The sequence below is a fragment of the Phascolarctos cinereus genome, unplaced genomic scaffold (assembly GCF_003287225.1).
Source record: "Phascolarctos cinereus isolate Bilbo 61053 unplaced genomic scaffold, phaCin_HiC Scaffold_1;HRSCAF=81, whole genome shotgun sequence".
Taxonomy (NCBI): Eukaryota; Metazoa; Chordata; class Mammalia; order Diprotodontia; family Phascolarctidae; genus Phascolarctos; species Phascolarctos cinereus.
This window is the reverse complement of record NW_027555514.1, coordinates 162,810-187,510: the sequence shown is the minus strand read 5'-3', so window position 1 is coordinate 187,510 and position 24,701 is coordinate 162,810. Positions and strand designations below refer to the sequence as shown.

Genomic DNA, 24,701 nt, shown 5'->3' with positions numbered 1-24,701 from the left:
ATATTTGGAGTTATCCTGGAACACCTAACAGCCATGTGCATGTGTGTGTATGTGTGTGTGTTTGTGTCGTACAGGGTTTGATTTGCCAGAGACATGGGACCCTGGGGGTTGGGAAGAAGCCCAGAGCAGAGTGGCAACCTGGAATTGTTTGTGGTGAAAGGGTTGTCCTGTGAAAGAAGGATGACACTTATTCTGTGTGGTTGTCAAAGGCAGACTCAACCTGGGGCAGCTAGGTGGCACAGTGCATAGAGATCTGGCCTTGGAGTCAGGAAGACTCGAGTTCAAATCCAGCCTCAGACACTTAACATTTACTAGCTGTGTGACCCTGGGCAAGTCACTTAACCCTGATTGGCTCACAAGAAAAAAAAAAGGCAGAGTCAATCAACCAATGGTGGTCAATCAATACTTATTTGTTTATTTTGAAAGCCACTCTTTTTTTTTTTTAATTTTCACATTGGTCATATTGTACAGAAGAATTAGAATGAATGAGAGGAACCAAGAAAAAGAAGAAACAAAACAAAGAAAAGAGAGAGAGCAAATAGTCTGCTTCCATCTACAGTCAGACTCCGTAGTTCTTTCTCTGACATGGACAGCATTTTCCATCATGAGTCTTTTGGAGATGTCTTAGATCCTTGCATTGCTAAGAAGAGCCAAGTCTATCAAAGTCAGTCATCACAAATGTGGCTATTACTGTGTACAATGTTCTCCTGGTTCTGCTCACTTCACTCCTCATCAGACCATACAAGTCTTTCCAAGTTTTTCTGAAGTCCTCTTGTTCATCATTTCTTATAGCACAATAGTATTCCACTACATTCATATACCACAACTTGCTCAGCCATTCCCCAATTGATGGGCATCCTCTCAATTTCCAATTCTTTGCCACCACAAAAAGAGCTGCTATGAATATTTTTGTACATGTGAGTCTTTTCCCCATTTTTGTGATCTCTTTGGGATAAAGCCCTAGAAGTGTTATTGCTGGGTAATACTTATTTATTGGCCACTGACTCCTCACCTGCTAGGCCTAGGAGTGATGGGTGGAAATAGCTGAGGGATGCCATTAGGCTGATTGGTAGGACAGACTTTCTGACAATCAGAACTAACCCCAAAAGGTTATGGCTATCTGGGCATTGTCCCCTCCCTGGAGGTCTTTGGGCAGAGGCCGGACAACTATTTCTTATCTATGCTTGGATGGGAATGTCTTTAGTGTCAAGGCTATGGAAGCGCCTTCCAAATCACACTGTGATTTTGTAATAAATGAGTAGAGAAGGTAAAAAAGAGAAGAAGTTTGAGGAGTAAGGGAGGGATCACTCTTTGGAAGAGAGATCTCAGTAGGATTCTTTGAGAGGGTGGATCTACATCCCTTAAAGGACAAGGATCTTAATAGGCAGAGATAGGAAGAGAATCCTCATGTTCACATACAGACTTGTCCTAGGCATCCATCCTAGAGAAATGGTCCCCAATACCCCAATCAGAACTTCAGGTACCACCTCATTTATGTGCATATGTTCTTATTTCCACCTGCTCCATCACCCTGGGCCATCCTGCATCTGTCTGCTCCCTGTTTGGACATTCTGGCTATTGTGTAGGGAGGCACATACATTGTGTATGAATGTGAAAACATGAGCAATCCTGAGGACTGTCAACTTGTCCCATGTTTCCTCCTCCAATTAGATAGGACTTGGGACAGATCCTTCAAAAGACCAGCTTCCCTATGACCCATTGGGTGGGTCATCCATCCATTAAAGCTCCCTTTCAAACCTCTACCCTTCCATTTTGGTCCTATGCACCCTCTCTCTGACGATTGGGCCATGTATACAATCAAGGGCTTTTGGGGATGGTCTCAAGCTGGGAGCAGCTGGGTCAGGTTGGCTATGTAGCAGCTCTGAACAGGCTCAAGACCTGGCATTTGGCACCTGACATTCAAGGAAGAGCTAGGCAAACGTCAGCTCACAAAAGGCAAAAGGGAAAACTGGTGTTAGATGAGGGAACCAAGCTAGGAAAGGAGGCAGGCTGACAGATGGATGGCCTGAGGGCCCTGCTTGCCTCTTTGGGGTGGATAACATCTCTTCCTCGTCTCTTTTGGAAAGGTCCCTGCTGGACACATGCCACAGTCCATTTGGTTCTACCCTGCCCTCTCTCTGTTCCTTCTGTTCTCTGTAACCTTGTGCCTACCTGCGCTCTCCATGGTCCTTCTGGTCGCTCATAGCTTTGCATCCTTAGTTCATGATTTGTGATGATCCCATGGCATCAGCCTTTGAAGAGGAGACTGTATGTAGAAAAGAGGGTTGAAGACCATGGATGCAAAGGGTTGACTAGAATGTTCCTTGATTCCCTTGCTGAGCTCATGAGGTGGTGAGCCTTTGTTTAGGTCTTTGAGAGCATCTCTCTGGGGAGGGTGTGGACACATCTAATGGAGCTTTGTTGGAAGATTAAAGACACCTCCTGATTATGACTCCATGAAGAGAGCCGCCCTCAGGATGAATTGAATGGTTTTGTTGATTTGTTGGAGGAAGATGGTTATGCTCACGTTGAGAGGAGCGTGGGCAAGCAACCAAAGTCAGGGTGTGGGGAATCGGAAGTTCTGGATTATTCTCTTAGCTAGTCAGTCAACAAGCATGTGTTAAATACTTACTATAAATGGGCCGGGCCCTGAAAGAAGAAGCAAAGAAAGGTGAAAACACTGTCCCTGCACTATGGGAAGCAATGGGGGGAGGGCAGGAAAGGCCACCTTAAAAAGGTAGGGTTTGAGATGAGTCTTAAAGAAAGCCAGGCAAGCTAGGAGACAGAGAGAGCCAATGCAAATACATGGAGTCTGGGGATAGAATACAATGTGTAAGGAAGAGCAAGCACACCAGTGTGTCTGAGTGACTGTGCTAGCGATAATACTTACCATTTACAGAGCACTTCCTGCATGCCAGGCACTGGGCTAACCACCCTCCAAACAGGAGCGCATAACGATCCTGTGAGGTAGGTGCTGTTATTACCCCCATTTTACAGCTGAGGAAACTGAGACAGTCAGCTAGTAAATGTTTGAAGCTGGATTTGAACTCAGGTCTTCCTGACTCCAGGACCAGCATTCTACTTACTGCATCACCCAGGTGGATCACAGGGTGCACGGAGAGAAGTCTGGTGCAAGAAGACGGGAAAGAGAGTGTTAGCAGGATTTTACTGAGCCAGTCTCTAATCTGAGAATGACAAAAATAGCAGGCCTGAGACAAAGTGCCAGCAATCAGGTAGCCATTTAATTAATGAGTTTCATTACGAGGAACAGATTTGATCTTCTGATCAGAATTCCACCTTGCTGAAGTAAAGACAGAGATTATATATATTATATACATTCGTCACAAGTGGGAAGAGAGGGGGGAAGGTAGATTACAAATAACCCCTCCCAGGGCCAGTGATTTCCCATAACAAGCCCACAAATGGAAGAGAATACAACAATTCTGGAGTCCTGTGGAAGCAATATTGCTCTAGTCCTTGGGAGTCCTCACTTGGTGGGTCACAGGACCAGAATTCTGCGATGGGAATGGATCCTACAATCTTTGATTCACTTCACTTCAGGTACGCAGGCAGAAGGTTGCCAGTGATTGTGAGACTTGTCAAAATTTGATTGATCAGTTCAAGTTTCGTTGTGAGTCTGATTCACAAGTGGAAAAGGCAATTCTGAACAATCCAATCTATTGGTATATTCATTACACATTGAACATCGATTATTATGAAATCAGAATTCCCTCCACAATAGGAAGAAGCCAGGGTGTGTTAGGCTTCAGATGCTAAATAGAAGGTTTTCTATTTGGTCCTGAGGCTAGGGGAGCCTGGAGTGCACCGGTAGGGGGGTGTGACCTGGTCGGACCTGTGCTTTTGGAAGGTCACAGTGTGGTCCAGATGGTGGGCAGGGGTAGCCCCAAGGTTGTGACCTATCTGTGTGGAGTGAAAGAGTGACTCCAGAACCCGAAGGGGGTGACCCACTGGCAACCCCAACTTCCACTTCCTTCTGAAGGGAGTTTGGAGGGCTTTAGGACCTTGGTGGAAATTAGGACTTCCTGAAGAGAGAGGGGAATTGCATTGATTGTTTATGGGCCGTTGCCGTCTTTCGTTCTTTTTTTTTTAGCATGATGTGGCAGAAAGAGTACTAGCTTTGGAGTCAAGAGGACCTGAGGCTAAATCTTGCCCTGATATATTAGGTATGTTCCTCTAGCCAAGTCATTTAACTTTTATAAGCTTCAGTTTCTTCATCTGTTAAATGCACTTATAGGATTATTGTGAGGAGCAAATAAATTTGACTACAAAATCAGCATCTTTTGTGGGGAGGGGGGAGCAGAATAAAGGCTGCTTACAATCTGCTGAGCACAGCTCCTTTGAATCTGGGAGCACTCAGTTAATGGGATCTCCAGAAATCTAAGCAGGAGCAATCTTCGTTGGTTTCTTATAGTAAACTCTGGGTAAGGTCATAATGAGCCAAATTTTAGGCACTGGGTCCAAGATGGAGCAGAAGGCTGGACCCCACTGGTTTATTTCTTTGCCCCTGGCAACCTGGGAAACAAAGGGGAAGGGGTGCCTGAGGGAAGAGGTGGACTGTCAGGAAGGGAGGCAGAGTATGCTCAAAACCGCCTGGTATTCCTGGAAGTGAACTTCAGTGTTGGCGCTCAGAACATAGAACCTTTGTCCAAATGACCAACAAGTTGATGTATTATCAGAAGAGCTGAACCACGTTGATTCTTACTATAAATGAAATCAGAAGACAAAAGAAAGTTGTCATTAAATGGAAGGATGGCTCAAGGATTTTTCCTAGAGAAACAATGAATTGAGCATTTATTAAGCACCTGCTACAAACCAGGCACCGTACTACGTGCTGGAGGTACAAATTCACAGGATGAAACACTTCCCGACTTCAACGAGTTTATCTTCTTATCAAGAGAGATAACACACATATGCATTATATATGTATATATACACACTCTCTTGTGTGTGACATATATGCATACATGCACACAAGAATGAATAAAGCACTTAGGTCCTTATTATGTGCAAAGTATTGTGCTCTACACATATATATGAATACATGACATGAATAAAAAGCAAGATGATTTTCTTGATAGAGGAGGCTGGGGTGGGGTGGGGGGTGGAGAGAATGAGAATAAGCCTGTTGAAGAGGGTGGTACATGGGTTGCACTTCGGAGGGCTTTAAAGACCAGACAGAGGGGTTTGTATTTTATTCTAGCAATAATGGAATCAGAGTTTATTTAGTGACTGAGTGACATGGTCAGACCTGAACTTCAAACTTCCTTCTGGCAGCTGAGAGAAAGACTGGAAGACAGGCTGGAGGAGGGAGAGCCCCAAGGCAGGGAGAATAATACTCCAGGTAAGGACTGAGAGGGGGCTTGACAGAGGGTGGCAGCTGTGTGAATGGAGAGAAGGGGAAAGGTGCTTGAAGAGATGTTGTGACAATAGGAAGGACAAGATTTGGCCACTAATTGGACATGGGGCACGAGAGAGGGTGAGGAGAAAAGGACAGCTTTGAGGTTGGAAGCCTGGGTGACTAAGAGGACAATGCCTCGGCACAAAGAAAGGAGTTGTTGACATTGGTTTTATTGCCTGTTGAGAGATGAGAAGGAATAGAATTTCCTGGGAAATCTGTGGTGCTCTTGAAGAGCAAACTGACCCTTCTGAAGCGAATGGAAGCTTCCTGAGGATGAAAAGGTAAGAAAGTTCTCTGAGGAACTTGAAGCAAACCTCCAAACCAGGGCAACAGGTCCTCAGAGTCATGGTGGCTTCAATGTGGAGGGGTAGGCAGGGACAGATGTTGCAAGATGGGAGTCCAATTTGAGGAAGGAAGGAGGAATCAAAGCCATCAGTGATGTCCCCCTCAAGAAGAAGGGGGGCACATGCTAGGCATGGTAAAAACCAAACAGCACCCCAGAAAACAGAGCAGACCTGATAGAAGCTGACAGGAAGCAGCTGCAGAGTCACGCCACCATCAGATAACAGCCCACCTGGAGCAGATGCCCCAAACAGCATTGCATTGGGAGGAAGGATAAAGATGGGAAGAAGACCCTGTGTGCAGTTCTGAGCTCCTTGCCAAGCACAGAGGGATGGGCTATGTTGGTTAGAGAACACTGACTGGCAATGGTTCCTGTGGAGTACTCCTGCACACTGACTCCATCTTCCGTGACACGTTCATTCTCTTGGGGAGGAATCGGCTCGTAGGGCACAGAGGGACTGTGCCCATGGACAAGATCACAAGCCACATTCTCCCCTTCTTTGGACAATGGGATGATGCCTGCACATGAGAATGTCTGCATCCAGGTCCCATCTCTTCCTGGCTACCTCACCTTTCTGGGTCTCACTTTTCCCATCATCTCATGGGTAAAATGAGGACTTGGACTAGCTCAGCTCTGAAATTCTATAATGCCAAATGCCATTGACCTTTCAATCAGTCTAATAACAGAGTTTAAGCTGTTTGTAGAAACACACCATCTATGAATCAGTGTGAACTTGGGCATGGTTGGAGACCAAATATTTTTTTCTCATTAATTAAAGTCTGGGTCATTGGGCCAGGAGTGGGAGGAGACTTCAGATGAGGCAGGAGGTCCTACATCTCTGGATTAGGGGATGGTCTGGGCAGGGTAGATGAAATATCTCAGGTCTGCAAAAGAGGCTTCTTTCCTGGCCACAACAGAGATTGTTGCTTTTTTCTCAAATCAACACAGCCAAAACCTGAAAGCAAGGACTCTGAAAACACAGAGTATGTGAGGCTTAGGAGGGTTAAGGCTCTCAGGTATAGTCCCAAAAGGCAAAGACAATGGTGGGGGTTAGAGGATGATTTATGTCAACTGAGGACAAGCATGTCTGCAGTCAGATGGACTAGAGCCCAAGAAGGCTTGGCCTTGAAACCAGAGTCACAATCATGGCTGAGAAAAGACTCTTCGATCAAGTAACCCCTACTTAGCAGGTGCAGGAAAGGACAAGGGGCTCATTGCCCATAATCAGCTACTAGGCTCACTCACTCCGAGTCACCAGAAATTAGAAGGACATGGCTCTAAAGGGGGACACAATGGGTCACAAGACGATGGTCACAATCCCCATGAAGAGATGGTTGACCATCTAACCAAAGGCCCAACTCCTCTGGAGTCCTCCACCACGTCCAGGTCACCTTCTTATCCTAGAAGATCACTTTAGCTCTGAGATTGACACCCCAGAAGTACACTAGGGCCCCTCCCTCCCAGAACATCCAGGCAACTGTCTCTACATGTCCCACTAGGCTTGCACTGCCCTGAACCTCTCCACTAGCCCCTGAGCTGAGCCCAAGTCCCTTCTCCTCCCTGTTGATACCCCCCTTTCCTTTCATGTTTTGTTCTCCTCTTAGAACATGAGCTCCTAGAACTGAGGGCCTGTATTTCCTTTTGTCTTGGTATCCCCAGCACTCAGCATGGTTCTGGGTATAGAGGAAGTGGTTAACCGATGCTTGTGGACTGATTGACTAACAAAGCTCCTGACCAATGGTGACAGGAGATAACAATGGGGCTGGAGGGCCCTGGAACACTCTGGGAAGAAGGGCTGATGCATGGTGGCGCATGGTGGCCTCCTTCATCCAGGGCTAGAATGTCCTTGCCCTCTTCTGAGGCAGTGATTTATCAGTAACTGTCCCATGCATTTGTCTGGGTCTGTATATTAGCCAGGCACTCCAACTTGCCTGCAGACCTCATGGCAAGCCTAAGAGGTCAGACGTACAATTAATACTGTCCCCTTTTGACAGTGGAAGAAACTGAAGCTAGCTTGGGCAGAGAACTCTGACAGAGTTGAGCTCAAACCCAAGCCTTTGAGCTACTGAATCACAAAATCTCAGGGACAAGGGAGAATAGTCAGGGCCAAGGTCCTTCCCTGCGACAGCCTCAGCCAGTGAGTCTGGAGGGGCAGCCCGGGCAGCCCTCTATGGGACAGACAGCTCTTATGAAGAGAAAGGTTTGCTTTACCTCAGGAGCCAAAATGAGTCTTTTGGAGGCTCCCACCTATGGCACCTGGATCAGTCCCTTCTGACTGACAGAAGCAGTGTGTCCATGTAGTGTCTCCCCATCTCATAAGTCCTCTGAGAGCTCAGAGAAAGGCTGGCCCAACCCAACCGTTTTCACACGTGGGCCCTTAGCTTGTCTTGTTTGAATGAAGGAGGGAACCTAGGCTAGTCTGAGATGACCATGGAGGCTTAAATAGAAAAAATAAAACCAGCCTCGAGCCCTGCTCTTCTCACACCTATTTGTGGTCTCAAGACTGTTTAGAGAAGGGGATGTCAGGGCCCTGGGCTCCATCTCTATTCCTAATTCCAAACAGCCCCTGCAATCAAGGAGCCTGCATTCTGGCATGGTGCTAATGTCCAACATGGATATATAGAGCCATGCCTAAAATGAGTAGAAGTGATCTTTTGGGGGAAATGGGGGCATCAGGAAAGGTCTCACGATAGAGGAGAGTGCTTGAGTTAAGCTTGGAATGAAAGTAAGTATTCCAAGAAGTGGAGTGGGAAGGAACAGCATCCCAGGCGTGGGGCACAGCCACTGCAGAAGCTCAGAAAGAGGAACTGGCAGGTCATGGGTGAAGAGTGGTGAGAAGGCCGGTTTGGCTGGACCACAGAGTGCATGAAAGGGAGCAGGGTCTGTAAGCCACAGGCTAGAAAATGACTGCTATTTCCGGGAAATTCTAGACCGGTCATAGTTGATGAACATCTAGGAAGGGAAGTAGAGACTGCAAAGAGCCAGCCTGGTTTTATCAAGAGCAGTCAGGCCAGACTACCACAATCTCCTTTTCGGACAGATGGATAGATGGACAGATGGATGGATGGATGGATGGATGGATGGATGGAAGGATGGATAGATAGTTAATGGATGGATGGATGGATAGATGGATGAACTGACCAACAGATAGACCTGGAGACTATTTGTATGGATCAGTATGACTGCAGTTGAAAAGACCTGAGTTCAAATCTGGCTTCAGACACTTACCAGCTATGTGACCCTGGGGAAGTCACTTAATCTCTCTCTGATTCAGTTTTTGCTTCTGTAAAATGGGGATAGTAATAGCACCTACCTCCTAGGGTTGTTGTGAGGATATAATGAGATAGTATTTGTAAAGCGTTTTGTAAGCCTTACAGCTCTACATAAATGTGTGCTATGATTATGCATAAATGGATAAGTGGATAGGTAGATTGAATGAATCAATAAATTTTGTTAAGTTCTTATTGTATGCTAAATGCCGAAGATATCCACAGAGCAGTCAGGCAGTCCTATTCTGATGAGGAACACAACACATAGGAAGGTTTCAGCTGTGAGTGGGATGGAAAGGTCCCAGGGTTCTTAGGGAGCAGCAACCAAGTGGATCACCTGGCCTCTTCTTGAATGTCATTTCCACTGATAAAATCCTATCAGTTTGATGTTGAACAATGGTTCTAACCCTAAATGACCACTGTACGAAGAACTCTGGTGGGCAGAGATGCATTGTTCTTTGATCTCAGGGAACAAGAGGGTGCCACTGGAGCCTGAGGAGGATGGTGACTTAGTTAGACCTGTGCTTTAGGAAAATCACTTTGGCAGCCATGGGAAAGATGGGTTCGGGGAGGGGGAGACTGGAGGGAGCAGGGAGACCAATAAGGAGACCAGTCCAATGGTCCAGGTAGGAGGTGATGAGAACTTGAACTGGGGTGATGGATGTGAGTGGAGAGAAGGTGATGGATGAGAAACATTGGAGAGGTAGAAATGATAAGAGCTGGCAAACTGATTGGACACGGTGGGGTGACTGAAAGGCAAAGGTCAAGGATGACAATGATTATGAGTCTGAGAGACTGGGACAACAATGGTGCCCTCATCAGAAACAGAGAATTTAGGAAGAGGGAGAGTTTTGGGGAAAAGATGGTGAACACTATTATGAACATGTCAAATCTAAGATGCCTATGGGATATCCACTTGAAAATGTCCAAATAGGCAGTTGGAGACGTAGGACTAGAAGATGGGAAAGATTAGGACTGGGTTTTTCAATCTATAAGTCATCTTCATGGATAGAAGAATTAAGTCCATGGGAGTTGATGAGTTTCCCATGAGAGATGGTGTAGAGAAAGAAAAACTGAGGCAGCCAAGTAATGCAGTGGATAGAGCACCTGAGCTCAAATCCTGCCTCAGATACTTGACTAGCTGTGTGACCCTAGGTAAGTTATCTCACCTCTGCTTGCTTCTGTTTTCTCAACTGGAAGATGAGGATCATAATGCTAATTATTATTATTATTATTTAGAAGAGAGGACATGGGGCAGTCTTGGTGAATTCTTCCCACTGAGACACACTGCCCCCCCCATCACACACACACACAAGCTGGGTGTGGTGTGGTGGGGTAGAGGACATGCTTTCTGCAGTGAAGCTTTCATATCTATTATCCTTCCCTTATTGTAGTATAGTTCTGGTTACTCTGTGAGACAGAAAAGAAAATCATACATTGTTCATATTGCTACCTTCCCAAGATTTTTCCTTATTTCAGAGGTCTTGTCTCTCCATTTAAATGGTTGATTTCAGGGCAGTGGGTCTGAGGGACATGAACTTTATGTCTGAGAAGTGGAAGGAGACTCTCTGAAGGGGATGTGCTGGCAATGAAGACTCCAATATCTTTCTGAAGGAACCTTTTCCTGGGTCAAGGGCAAAAGGACACTGTTGCTTTTCAAAAGGATCTTCAGCTAGAATGGTCACTGGGTCCTTGGTGCTAGACCAGCAGCCAACCCAACTCAGACTCTGATGACATCATATGTCCTTGCAGTGATGCTGGTTGCTGGACTTCAGATAAGGTCAGAATGGAGCTCTCTAGCTTTCTGAATGCCACTGTCTCCTCACCTTGGTCCAGACTCCAGACCCTTCTACTTTCTGGTTGGCAGTCTTTGTTAGGTCTGTTGAGATGCCAGGACCTGGCTCAGTGCTCAAGGAGCATTAATCCCTGGTGGCAGATGTCAGATCAGTTCAGGGGCCTCTGCAGCCTGGCCAAAGTCACTTTGTGGTGGGGGAGGTGACCCTTTGTTCTGGGAACTGCTGTCTTGGAAGCCCAACCATTACTAGGTGTGATGCTTGACCTCTACAAAACAAGGGTAGCTTTGGTGACTTCTGAACATTCAGGCCTCAATTCAGTTCAGTTCAATCCAACGAACCCTTCCTTATTAAGTGTCAGCTGTGTGCCAGCACGTGCCAAAGTAACAATAGAGTCCCCACCCTCTGAAAGATTCCCTTCCCTGTGGAGATTATCATGCCTTTCCATTGATGGCTTTTAAGGAAGAACAGAGAATCAAGGACGCCCTTAACAGCAGTGATTCCAACTGGATTTTAGAAAAATGAGCAAATGGAAACATGACAATGCAGGGAGAGGGCTCAGGGAGGGAAAATGTTTCCCTCATCAGGGGCCGGCCCATAGAAACTAAAGCAGAAACAGATGTTGGTGCGTCTCTGCGACAGAGGGAGGGAGGGAGGGATCCACTCACCCGGGAGAGGGCAGGGTGGCTCGAAAGCGGATGATGCAGCTTCCTGGGAGAGGCCTCTCCCACCAGTGACAGGGACAGCCACCTTTCCTTCAGTGCCCTGCAGGATGCCTTTCTTTGGCATTTAGGATTATCTTTTAGCAGACAAAAGTGAAGCATCTTGGGGCTCATTACCAAAGGGTCGATGCTTCCACAGGAAGCAAAGTAGGTTTTGAAAAGGAGAAAAGAGAAAGACAGGATAGAAATTAATTGTGGACAAATCAGTTTCCACGTTTTGTTAGCGTTGGGGCCTCTGAGGCAGAGAAGGCCAGATGAAAGTAAGAAGTTTCCTGCTGGGCTCAGCCTCTCCTCCCAGTGGTTTGGGAACAGGCCAAGAGCTACAGGGACACTTCCAGCTAAAGCAGAGGCTGTGGCCAAGCCAAGCAATCTACTTAAAGGGAGCAAAGCCTCACACAGGCCGCCCACGGTCTGGGGCCGCGAAATGGGTTTACTTTTCCACCTTCCACTTGAGGACTTTCATTTGGAGGCTGGAAAATGAGAGCGAAGCCAGGGGCCGGCCGGGCCAGACATCGTGGTCCCATGGAACCTTGGGTCCTACCAAAATCTGGGCGGCCCCACCCTCTGGAAGCCCCCTTCAAAGAGCAACTCCCCTTGGGGATGAAGCAGTCCCTGGTACCAAGTTGTTTCCTGTCTCAGGGATATCCTTCTAGTTTGGGCAGCCTTTTCTTTGGAAGAAATCGCTCACCTTCAGCTTAGTTTTTCTAAGACTTGTTTGAAAGGGGCTATTAGGGAACCTTCTCCAGGGACAGCTTCACAGAGGGCAGAGTGCAGAGACAACCCTGGGCTCTCAGTATTGGTGTCAACCTAGAGAAGCTCTGAATGCTAATGCCAGTGATGGCCTGAGTGTGGAGGAGCTTATTTCTAGGTGGGCCATGGACTGATGGTTGCTCAGGGGCTGTAGGCTGTTATATTGTCACATGGAAGATTCAGTCATTGGCTGAAAAATCAAGCAAAGCCTAGGGGGTGTGATGTGACAGAGCTTTTGGTGATTGGAAATACGGACTTCAGGGCTCCAGGTGTGATGGGAGTGGGAGAGAACAAAGTTCCTGTCCTGCTGCCTAGGTGCACAGGGGCTAAGCAAACTACAGTGAAAACCCACTCATAGAAAAATTCTGGCCATGTGGACCCCAAGGCCCAGCCCCACTGATCAGTGATCTTGTCTACATGGGCTCAGCCTCCCCAGTGAGGATGACAGCCCACTGATACCATCTCTTCCTTTGCTATTCCATGATATGTCTAGGGAAGAACATGACTGAGGTTTGTGTGGGCAGGGGCTGCCCTCTGGGTCTCCATCTGAATGGTTCATATTCCAAGGAAGCAAACTCCCAGTCTATCTGTGTGTGATCACTAGCCCTTCCCAGGTGACCAGACCCCCTTCATTTCCAATCACACATGAGTATTCATGCGTACTTCTTTGTCAGTCTCCATCATTCTTACTGTTCTTAGATCGTGATGCTAGAAACAGACAGGAGAATACAGGAGCTAGAAAGAGAAGCCAGATGCTAGGCCCGTTCCCCAAAGAGATCAAAGAAAGAGGAAAAGGACCCAGAGGCACAAAGTATTGGTGGCAGCTCTATCTGTGGTGGCAAAGAACTGGAAATGACAGGGGTGCCCATCAATCGGGGAAAGTCTGAACAGGTTGTGATACCTGAATGTGATGGAATCCTCCAGTAAAAAAAAATGATGTAAAATGTAAAAAATAATGAAGGGCAGGGTTTCAGAGAAACCTAGGAAGACTTGTTTGAACTGATGTAGAAGAACATGAACAGAACCAGAGAGTGATGCATAAAATGATAGCAATTTTTTCAAGACAAACAAATTTGAAAGAGGTAGGAACTGTGATCGACACAATGAGTGGCCACAGACTGGCGATAAAAGCATGGTCTCTGCTTCTTGAGGGGGGAGGGTAGGCACCCAGGAGGTAGATGGAGACACATAATGGGGGTAGGGTGGGGAGGGATGAAAAGAAGAGAGATTTCTGTTCATTGAAAACTGTTAGTTTAGTGGTTTAAAAAAAGAATCACCCAGTTTTTAAAGCCTCTACAACCACTAAGTGCTGGTGCGCTATGTGTGAGATCCTTGCCCAATGAGCAGAAGGCTGAGACGTGAGTGGAGGAGCTGAGCCACGTCCTCACTGGCATCCTTACTATAAATGAAACCAGAAGACAGAAAACACATACACGCACACGCATACACGAACGCGCGCGCGCACACCCCCCCACACACAACCACCCACACACCCACGCATACACGCGCATTCCTCCCACATCCACCCACACACCCACGCACACGCGCGCGCGCGCACGGTTCCTACAGCATTGTGGGGTGGGGCGCTCATCTGAGGACTAATGAAAAGCCCCTGTAGCTTGGGTGGGGGTGGCCTCCCAGGGCAGTCTCCTGGTGGAAGATCCCTTGAGTGCCTGGATCTTCCATCGAGTGCCACAAGTAACAGTCCTGGACGCGTCTCCCTCATCTGTCTATCTCCCTCCGTTGAGCTCCCTGTTGTTTAGCCCTGGTCTAGGACTTGTCTTTCTGTTCTTGTTGATGAAAGCTTTGGAGAAGCGCTTAGAAGAAAGGACCTCCCCCCAGCCCCGCAGGCAGCCTCTGACCGTCCCGCTTCCCTTCCGCAGCCCTTCCTCTCCCCACCCCCCACTGCCTTTTCTCTTTCCTGCATCATTTCCAGGGTCTGTTCTATTCTGAGTGCCTCAGTGGGGAAAGGGGAGGCCTCCACCAGCAGCACAGTGAAAGGAGCAGTTAACCGCAGGAGCCATGGTTTAGAATAGTATAAAAATGGAACAAGAAGCAAAGACATGAAAATAAAATGAAATGAAATGGAAAAATAAAGTGACACAGAAACCTGCCCCAGAGCAGTATTCAGCCTCTCCCCTACATGCTGTAGGGGGAAAGAGACTGCCATGAACCGGGGAATCAGGGAACCTGGGTTCTAGCTCCAGACTTGTTACCATGTGTGTGATCTTAGGCCAATTACTCAGCCTGTCTCCTTGATTTTCCTCCTCTGTAAGATGGGCAGGGCAGAGATGCAGTGCTGAATTTGGACTGGAAAGCCTCTGAGGTCTGGGCATAATTAGAATGTGCTGAGATTCCAAGCGGCACGGCTTGGGAAGGACAGTGGAGGGAGTTACTGCAGACCCAAATTGGAATATGATTTGGTCCAGATTTCCGGTCTGTGCTATCTTGGAAGATAGGGGAGGGTGGGGGCTGCATCTGGGCTCCTCTATCTCTCCATAAATCCTTCCCTGTCCCCTTTTCCTCCCAGCCGCTGCTGGGCTCTGGTGTGATGCTGGGGGCTTTGGGAGGCAGGATTAGTAGGGCCATGGACATGGGCTCTCATAACGTCACCAGACCCTACTCACAAAGCCCAGCTACTACACATCCGTGAATCTCCTCTGACTTCTTGATCCCTGCCCAGGCACATCTCCGCCCCAGGTCCTTCTGTTTGCACCCCTGATACTCTAAATAAATATTGTTGGATCCAGTCCTGAATCAGTCTGAGTAGAATGCTTCTTAAAAGTAATAATGTGATTGCACATACATAACCTATATCTGATTGCTTACCAGCTTAGGGGAGGGAAGGAGACAGAATTTGAAACTCCAAACTTTAAATAAAAATGTTTTAAAAATTGAAAAAAAAGTAATGATGCTGGCATCCTGTTTGGTCATGTGGTTGGGTCTCTGCTGGGGGTCAGGGGCCCTCATTCTGGGGCTCTGTGGAGGTCCACATTTTACCTTGGGGGCTGCTCACCTGTCTGTCCTCCCCAGCACTTGGGGCCTCTTTGCTCGACTTCCAGATCTGCCTTAAGGTGGACTGAGAAGCAATTTCCTTCTTGGAGATTTGGAGGCTTCCAAAGCAAATAAAACCAAGTGCTTCCAGCCACAACTTAGGGTGTGGGCTCGACCATCAGAGTCTGGCCGGGTAGAGAAATTCCAATGGCAAACACTTCCCCCCTCCCACTCCACCCCTTCTCTGGCCCCCCTTGCTGATGTGGCAGCCTGGGATGCTGGGGCTGCTTCTGCAGGCTGTCATTAAGGAGACATTCCCTCTGCCTTTCAGGAGGGGCTGTGAACGTGGCAGGCAATGCTGCATTGATTCCCAGTGACATCACCTGCAGGTTTGGTTCCAGCCTCATACAGGGAGAAGCAGAACATCATGGGAGCCAGCCTGAGGAGGATTCTGGGTGGACTCTTGTGATTGTGGGGAGAGGGCAAGGCTGGGACTGTGAGGGCAGAATTCTGGTGGATGCCAGTACAGACCAGGGACTGCCCCACTCTCCTATAGACTTGGTCCCAAGTCAGTCACTCATTGTGACCTTAACTCCTTGCTGACTGGCTAACAGAGGAACCAGAGCCCAATCAGGCTTGCTCTTGCCCCAGACCCAGTAGGTCCATCAGATAGAAGACCACTTTGTAAATGGCATCCATTCCTAGACAGGCATGGTGGGGGCTTGGGCTAGGGTAGGTTCTAGTTCCTGCCTTTTTCCAGATACAAAAGCAGAAAGTTTGTTCTGATCAGAAATACTTCTTTCACTCATCCCACTCTGGTGTCTGGCAGCCTGGAAAACTTGCTTTGTTCAGTAGAGAAATAGAAGTTCCCCATCAAAAAAAACAGATTATGTGGGAGAGGGCATATGCCAACATGATGCCCAGATTGGACATTGGCTTCTAGACTTAAGGGACTTTTCTAGCCAGCAGAGACCCAGTGGGATAGGTGGGCTCCAGCTTTTATGGGTGATTGAGGTGAGGAGATGTTAAGGAGGGATCCAGAGCATGGGCACACCAGGTGAGGTTACTTATTTATTTTTCCAATTACATGTAAAATTTTTTAACATTAGCTTAAAAAAATTTTTTTTGCATTCCAGATTCTCTCTCCTCCCCCACTGAGAAGGCAAACAAATTGATATAGGTTATACATGTGCAATCATAAAAAAACATTCCTATGTTAGTCATGTTGTGAAAGAAAACACAGACAACCTCCCCCACCCCCAAATAAAGACAGTAAAAAAAAAGTATTCTTCAATCTGCATTCAGACTCCATCAATTCTTTCTCTAGAGGGCCCTTTGGAACTGTCTTGGATCATTATAATGCTGAGAATAGCTCATTCATTCACAATTCTTCATCATACAGTGTTGCTGTTACTGTGTACAATGTTCTTGTGGTTCTGCTCACTACTATGCATCAGTTCTTATAAGTCCAGATTTTTCTGAAATTACCCTGCTTGTAATTTCTTATAGCATAATAGTATTCCATCACAATCATATACCACAATTTGTTCAACCATTCCCCAACTGGTGGGTGTCCCTTTGATTTCCAATTCTTTGCCACCAAAAAAAGAGCTTCCATAAATATTTTTGTACAAATAGATCCTTTTCTTTTTTAAAAATCTCTTGGGGATACAGACCTAGCAGTGGTATTGCTGGATCAAAGAGTATGAACAGTTTTCTAACCTGTTGGGCATAGTTCCAAATCTTTCTTCAGAATGGTTGGGTCACTTCACAACTCCACTGAATGCATTAGTGTCCCAGTTTTCCCATATTCCCTCAAGCATTTGTCATTTTCCTCTTCTGTCATATTAACCAATCTGATAGGTGTGAGATGGCACCTCAGGGTTGTTTTAATTTGCATTTCTCTAATCAATAGTGATTTAGAGCATTTTTTCATATAACTATAGATGACTTTGATTTCTTTGTCTGAAAACTGCCTGTTCTTATTCTTTGAACATTTAATGATTTAAAGTCATACTTTTATAAATTTGACTGAGTTCTCTATATATTTGAGAAATGAGGCCTTCATCAGGGAAACCTGATATAACCTGCCCTTTTCTGCTTTCCTTCTAATTTTAATTGCATGGGGTTTTGTGTGTGCAAAAATTTTTTAACTTTATGTAATCCAAATTATCTGTTTTACATTCTGTAATGCTCTCTCTATCTTGTTTGGTTCTAAATCCTTCTCATATCCATAGATCTGATAGGTAAATTATTCCATGCTTTCCTAATATGCTATGGTATCACCCTTTATATGTAAGTCATGTACCCATTTTGACGTTATCTTGGAATATGTGTGAGATGTTGGTCTATACCTTGTTTCTGCCATATTGTTTTCTAGTGTTCTCAGCAGCTTTTCTCAAATAATGAGTTTTTGTCCCAGAAGCTTGGATCTTTAGGTTTATCAAACACTAGATCACTGTGATCACTACAAGGTATTGTATGCCCAATCTATTCCACTGATCCACTACTCTATTTCTTAGCCAACACCAGATTGTTCTGATGATTACCACTTTATAATACAGTTTGAGATTTGGTATGGCTACACTACCTTCCTTCCCACATTTTTTCAAATTGATCCCCTTCATATTCTTGACCTTTTGTTCTTCCAGATGAACGTTATTATTTTTTCTAGCACTGCAAAATACTTTTTTGATAGTTTGGTATGGCATTGAATAAGTAAATTAAGTTAGGTAGAATTGTCATTTTTATTATATTGGCTCTGCCTTCCCATGAGCAATTAAATTTTTTTCCAGTAGTTTAAATCTGACTTTATTTGTGTGAAAAAAGTTTTGTAATTTTGCTCATATAGTTCCTGGGTTTATCTTGGCAGGTAGACTACCAAGTATTTTCTATTGTCTACAGTTATTTTACACGGACTTTCTTGTTCTGTCTCTTGCTGTTGGACTTTGTTGGTAATATATAGAAATACTGATGATTTATGTGGGTTTATTTTATATCCTGAAACTTTACTTAAGTTAATTATTTCAACTAGTTTTTTAGTTGATTCTTTAGGATTCTCCAAGTACATCATCATATTGTCTGCCTCATTGCTTATTCTAATTCCTTTAATTTCTTTTTCTCCTCATCACTATAGCTAACATTTCTAGTACAATGTGAAATAATAGTGGTAATAAGGGGCATCCTTGCACTCCTGATTGTACTGGGAAGGCTTCTAGCTTATCCCTGTTACAGATAATGCTTGCTGACTGTTTTTTTTTAATAGATACTATTTATCATTTTAAGGAAAGATCCATTTATGCTTATGCTTTCTAAGGCTTTTTAATAGGAATGAGCATTGTATTTTGCCAAAAGCTTTTTTCTGCATCTGTTGAAATAAGCATACGATTTTTATTGTTTTTGTTATTGACATGGCAAATTTTGTTGATCATTTTCCTAATATTGAACCAGCCCCGCAAACCTGTTACAAATCTCATTTCGTCATAGTGTATGATTTTTGCGACATATTACTATAAAGCATTTTATTTTAAAAATTTGCATTTTGGTTTTAAGTACCAGCACCATATTTGTGTTATAAAAGGAATTTGGTAGGACTTCTTCTTTATGTATTTTCCCAAATAATTTATATAGTATTGGAATTAATTATTTTTTAAGTTTTGGATAGAATTCACTTGTGAATCCATGTGGTCCCGGTGATTTTTTTTTTCATAGGGGGCTTATTGATGGCTTGTTCTATTAATTTTTCTAAGATAGAGTCATTTAAGTATTCTATTTCTTCTGTTAATCTGAGCAATTTATATTTTGTAAATATTTATCCATTTTGCTCAGGTTGTTAGATTTCTTGGCATATAATTGGGCAAAATAGCTCCTAATAATTGCTTTAATTTCATCTTTATTGGTTGTGAATTCACCTTTTTCAGTTTTTGAATTTGGTTTTGCTAACTTGTCTTTCTTCCTTCTTTTTTGAAAATAAAATTAACCAATGGCTTATCTATTTTATTGTTTTGTTTATTAATTCAATGGTTTTCTTACTTTCAGTTTTATTAATCTCTCATTTGATTTTCAGGATTTCCATTCTGGTGTTTAATTGGGGATTTTAAATTTGTTCTCTCTCTCTCTCTCTCTCTCTCTCTCTCTCTTCTCTCTCTCTCTCTCTCTCTCTTTTTTTAGTTTCCTGAAGCCATGGCACATTTGGACAGCATACTGAAAAAAGAGACACATCACCTTGCTGACAAAGATCTATATAGTCAAAGCTATGGTAGCAATGTATGGCTGTGGGAGTTGGACTATAAGGAAAACTGAGTGCTGCAGAGTCCATGCTTTTGAATTATGGTGCTGGAGAACTTTTGAGAGTCCTTTGGACAGAAAGGAAGTCAAATCAATCAACATTTATAGAAATTAATTCAGGCTGTTCACTGGAAGGTCAAATACTGATGCTGGAGCTTAAATAATTTGGCCACATCATGAGAAGATGGGACTCATTGGAAAAGACCCTGATGTTGGGAAAGACTGAAGGCAAAAGGAAAAGGGGATAGCAGAAATTTGGAACCATGTCCAAAAGGCTATAAAACTGTACATACCCTTTGATCCACAATACTACTGCTAGGTCTACATCCTAAAGACATCCAAAAAAATGGAAAAGGACCTATTTGTACAAAAATATTTACAGTAGCCCTTTTTATGGTGGCTAAGAATTGGAAACCAAAGGAATGCCCATCAGTTGGGGAATGGCTGAACAAGTTGTGGTATATGAATGTAATGGAATACTATTATGCTATAAGAAATGATGAGCAGACAGACTTCAGAAAAACCTGGAAAGATTTACATAAACTGATGCATAGTGAAGTGAACAGAACTAGGAGAATGTTGTACAAAGTGACAGTAATATTGTTCTATGAAGAACTGTGAATGACAGCTATTCTCAGTGATACAATGATCTAAGACAATCCCAAGGGACTAATGATGAAGCATACTATCTGCCTCCAGAGAAAGAACTAAGATTGATTGAAAACAGACTGAAGCATGCTATTTTTCACTTTTTCTTTCTTTTTTCCTTTTATTTGAGTCTTCTTGTACGAAATGAGCAATATGGAAATATTTTGCATGATTGCACATTTATAACCTATATCTGATTGCTTACCATCTTAAGGAGAGGGGAGGGGAGGATAGAATTTGGACTCAAAACTTTAAATAAAAATGTTTTTAAAAATTGGAATAAAAAGTGGATGGCAGAGGATGAGATGGATAGATAATATCATAAAAACAACAAACATGAGCTTGGACAGCCTTCAGGAGATGGTGGAAAATAGAAGGGCCTGGTGTGGCATGGTTCATGGGGTCATGAAGAGTCAGACATGACTCAATGAGTGAACAACAAACCAACTAATTGATCTGCTCATCCTCTGATTTATTGATGTAAGCATTTAGAGAAATAAAATTTGCTCTAAAAACTGCTTTGGCTGCATCCCATAAATTTTGGTATGTTTTCTCATTGTTGTCATTCTCTTTAATGAAATTATTATTTCTATGATTTGTTCTTTAGGATTAGATTATTTAGTTTCCAATTAATTTTTAATCTGTATTTCCACAGACCTTTATTGAATGTAATTTTTATTGTGATTTTATTATGATCCCAAAAGGATGAATTTAATATTTCTGCTTTTCTGCATGTGTTTGTGAGGTTTTTATGCCCTAATGCATAGTCAGTTTTTGTGTAGGTGTCATGTACCACTGTTCCCATTCAATTTTCTCCAGGGGTCTATCATATTTAATTTTTCCAAAATTCTGTTCATCTCCTTATCATCTCATCTCTCTCTCTCTCTCTCTCTCTCTCTCTCTCTTCTCTCTCTCTCTCTCTCTCTCTCTCTCTTTAAGGTTTTTATTGATTTTTTGTTTATTTTCTTTTTTAAAAAAATTTTATTAATTTATTTTGATTTATCAATAATCACTTCCATATGCTTTTGAGTTTAAAATTTTTCTCCCCCTTCCTCCCCACCACCCTCCCCAAGACGGCATACAATCTCATATAGGCTATACATTTACATTCCTATTAAACATATTTTCACATTAGTGAAGTTGTAAGTAAAAATTAAAACCAATAGGAGGAACCATTAGAAAGAGGAAACAAAACTCAACAGAAAAGAAAAAAAGATGATGGCGATTCAGCTTCCATAGTTCTTTCTTTGGATGTGGATAGCATTTTCCATCACGAGGTCTCTGGGGATGTCTTAGATCCTTGTATTACTGAGAAGGATTAAGTTTATCAATATTAGTCGCTGCACAACGTGGCTGTTATTGTGTACAATGTTCTCTTGGTTCTGCTCGCCATCTCTCTTTCTTGTTTGTTTTTTGGTTAGATTTATGTAGTTCTGAGAGGGGAAAGTTGAGGTCCTCCATTAGTATAGTTTTAGTATTTCCTCTTTTAACTCATTTAACTTTTCCTTGAAAAATTTCCGTGCTATCCTGTTTGATGTATATATGTTTAATATTGGTATTAGTTCATTGTGTACAGTTGCTCATTGTTCCTTGTTCTCAAAGAGGACCAAAATGACATCACTATGTCACAGTGTCCAGCTGTGGCTAATCAGACCGATTTGAGCTCAGAATGTTCTACCTCAGGTTAGGCACGAATAGTCCAAGTGAACATTTGGGGTTAATTCTCTAAATTTGTGTGTCTCAGATTTCTTTTGAGCTACTTCAATTCTGCTTTGCTCGCAGAGCACAGCACCTTCTCTGATGAGGGCATGCCATGCTGGGCAGTCACATGTCAGTGTCTCCCATGTCACACCATCAATTCCAAAGTTCTTTAGAGAGACCTTGAGAGTCCCCTTGTATCACTTTTTCTGACCTCCATGTGAGTATTTGCCTTGTATAAGTTTTCCATGAAGTAGTCTTTTTGGCAAATGTATGTTTGGCATTTGAACAATGTGGCCAGCTCATTGGAGTTTTAATCTCTGCAGTGGAGTTTGAATGCTTGGCAGTTTAGTTCAAGAAAGGACATCAGTGTCTGGCATCTTATCCTGCCAAGTGATCTTCAGAATCCTCTTAAGACCATTCAAATGGAAGCAATTCAGTTTCCTGGCATGGAGCTGGTATACTGTCTAGGTTTCATATGCATACAACAATGAGGTCAGCACAATGGCTCTGTAACCTTAAGTTTGGTAGTCAGTCTAATACCTCTTCTCTCCCATACTTTACTTTCACACTTTCAGAGCCTCCCAAACTCTGAGCTACATCTGGCAATGCATGTGTCAACCTCTTTATCAGTACATATATTCCTAGAAAATGTACTGCCTTCCCTAATTGATAAATGGTCAAAGGATATGAACAGGCAGTTCTCAGATGAAGAAATCAAAGCCATCTATAGTCATATGAAAAAAATGCTCTAAATCACTATTGATTAGAGAAATACAAATCAAAACAATTCTGAGGTACCATATCACACCTATCAGATTGGCCAACATGACGAAACAGGAAAATGATAAATGCTGGAGAAGATGTGGGAAAATTGGAACACTAATGCATTGTTGGTGGAGTTGCAAAATGGTCCAACCATTTTTGAGAGCAATTTGGAACTATGCCCAAAGGGCTATGAAAAATGCATACTCTTTGACCCAGCAATACAAATGGGAAAAGGACCTACGTGTACAAAAATATTTATAGCAGCTCTTTTTGTGGTGGCAAAGAATTGGAAATTGAAAGGATGCCCACCAATTGGGGAATTGCTGAACAAGTTGTGGTATATGAATGTAATGGAATACTATTGTGCTATAAGAAATGATGAACAGGCTGACTTCAGAAAAACCTGGAAAGACTTGTATGAACTGATGCTGAGTGAAGTGAGCAGAACCAGGAGAACATTGCACACAGTAACAGCCATGTTGTATGATGACTAATATTGATAGACTTAACCCTTCTCAGCAATACAAGGATCTAAGACATCTCCAAAGGCCTCATGATGGAAAATGCTATCCATATCCAAAGAAAGAATTGTGGAGTTTGAAAGCAGATTGAAGCATACTATGTGCTATTTTTTTCCTTCTGTTGTGTTTTGTTTCCTCTTTCTGGTGGTTCCTCCTATTGGTTCTAATTCTTACCTATAACATCACTAATGTGAAAATATGTTTAATAGGAATATATATGTATAGCCTATATCAGATTGCATGCTGCCTTGGGGAGGGAGGAAGAGAAAAATTTAAAACTCAAAAGGTTATGGAAGTGATTGTTGATAATTCAAAATAAATTAAAAATTAAAAAAAAATAAAGACCATATTGTCATACTCAGAAGTAAATGTTCAAATGTGAAAAAAAAGAAAATGTACTGTCAAGGTAAGTGAACTTAACCACAGCATTCAAAACTTTTCCATTTACTATAACTGATGGTTCCATGTATGGATGGTGTGGATGGCTGATGGAGCCACCTGTGTTTTCTTGGTGTTAATTGTTAGGCCAAAATTAGCACAAGCCACAGAGAATCAATGTATACTTTGTTGCATCTCAGCTTCAGAGGCTGCACTGAGTATACAATCATCATCTGCGCACAAAAAATCATGCATCAGCACTCCCTCCACTTTGGTCTTGGTTTGTAGCTTTTTCAAGTTGAAGAATTTACCATCAGTGCGGTAGCTGACTTTGACGCCACGTTCATTCTCATTGAAGGTGTTTGACAACATGGCTACAAAGCATGGGTGCAAGCATGCAGCTTTGTTTCAGCACTGTCTGTTACACAGAGCCTTGGGCATGTATATTGTCATGAAATCGACATACAATACTGATGAACTTCTCCAGGCAACCAAATTTTGACATTATTTTCCATAAACTCTCATGCCTGACAGGATCAAAGGCCTTGGTCAGATCTATGAATATTGTGGGCTGTGTTATAGTGGAAACTCCTTTGGTGTATAGGATGGGTTTGAGACCACTGAGGTCTTTTCCTACTCTCAGATGCTGAGACTCTGGAGTCCCTGGTCTTACAACTTTTCCTTAGGGCTGTCTGGCTGGTTGGATGGATAATTGGAATGGAATGGATCCATCATGCTGATGTCCCTCTGTCCTCTCATCTGGCAAGGGGTTGCTTTGCCTTGTTTTCCAGGCAGTGAACAGAACCCAAGGCTGGGCAGAGGTCTGAGCTAGGAGACCCAGGAAGCCTTTGGGGCTATCACTCTCCCAACTCACAAGAACTCCTTTCTTTTAAATGACCTTGGAATTGAGGTGGGGGTAGGAGACTTCTGAAGGTGAAGCCCCTGACTCGAGCACCTTGGTGGCCTCTGTCTTCTAGCTCTCCCAAAGGCATTAGCTCTCTTGGCTTGGACTTTTTTTTGGTGCCTTTCTGGGGAGGTTTGTGGAACAGACAGAAAAGCAGAGGTAGACATTTTTTCCTTCTAGCTCATCAAACACTTATATAACCTAAGT

General features: G+C 43.6%; 1 long non-coding RNA gene across 1 annotated transcript; it reads left to right on the top strand.

Moving 5' to 3' along the window:
* Positions 1–4,066: 4,066 nt before the first annotated feature.
* Positions 4,067–20,743, top strand: LOC110217554 (uncharacterized). Its single transcript, XR_002327066.2, has 3 exons — positions 4,067–4,184; positions 5,296–5,362; positions 19,461–20,743. It is a non-coding gene; the product is annotated as an uncharacterized LOC110217554 (long non-coding RNA).
* Positions 20,744–24,701: the final 3,958 nt, after the last annotated feature.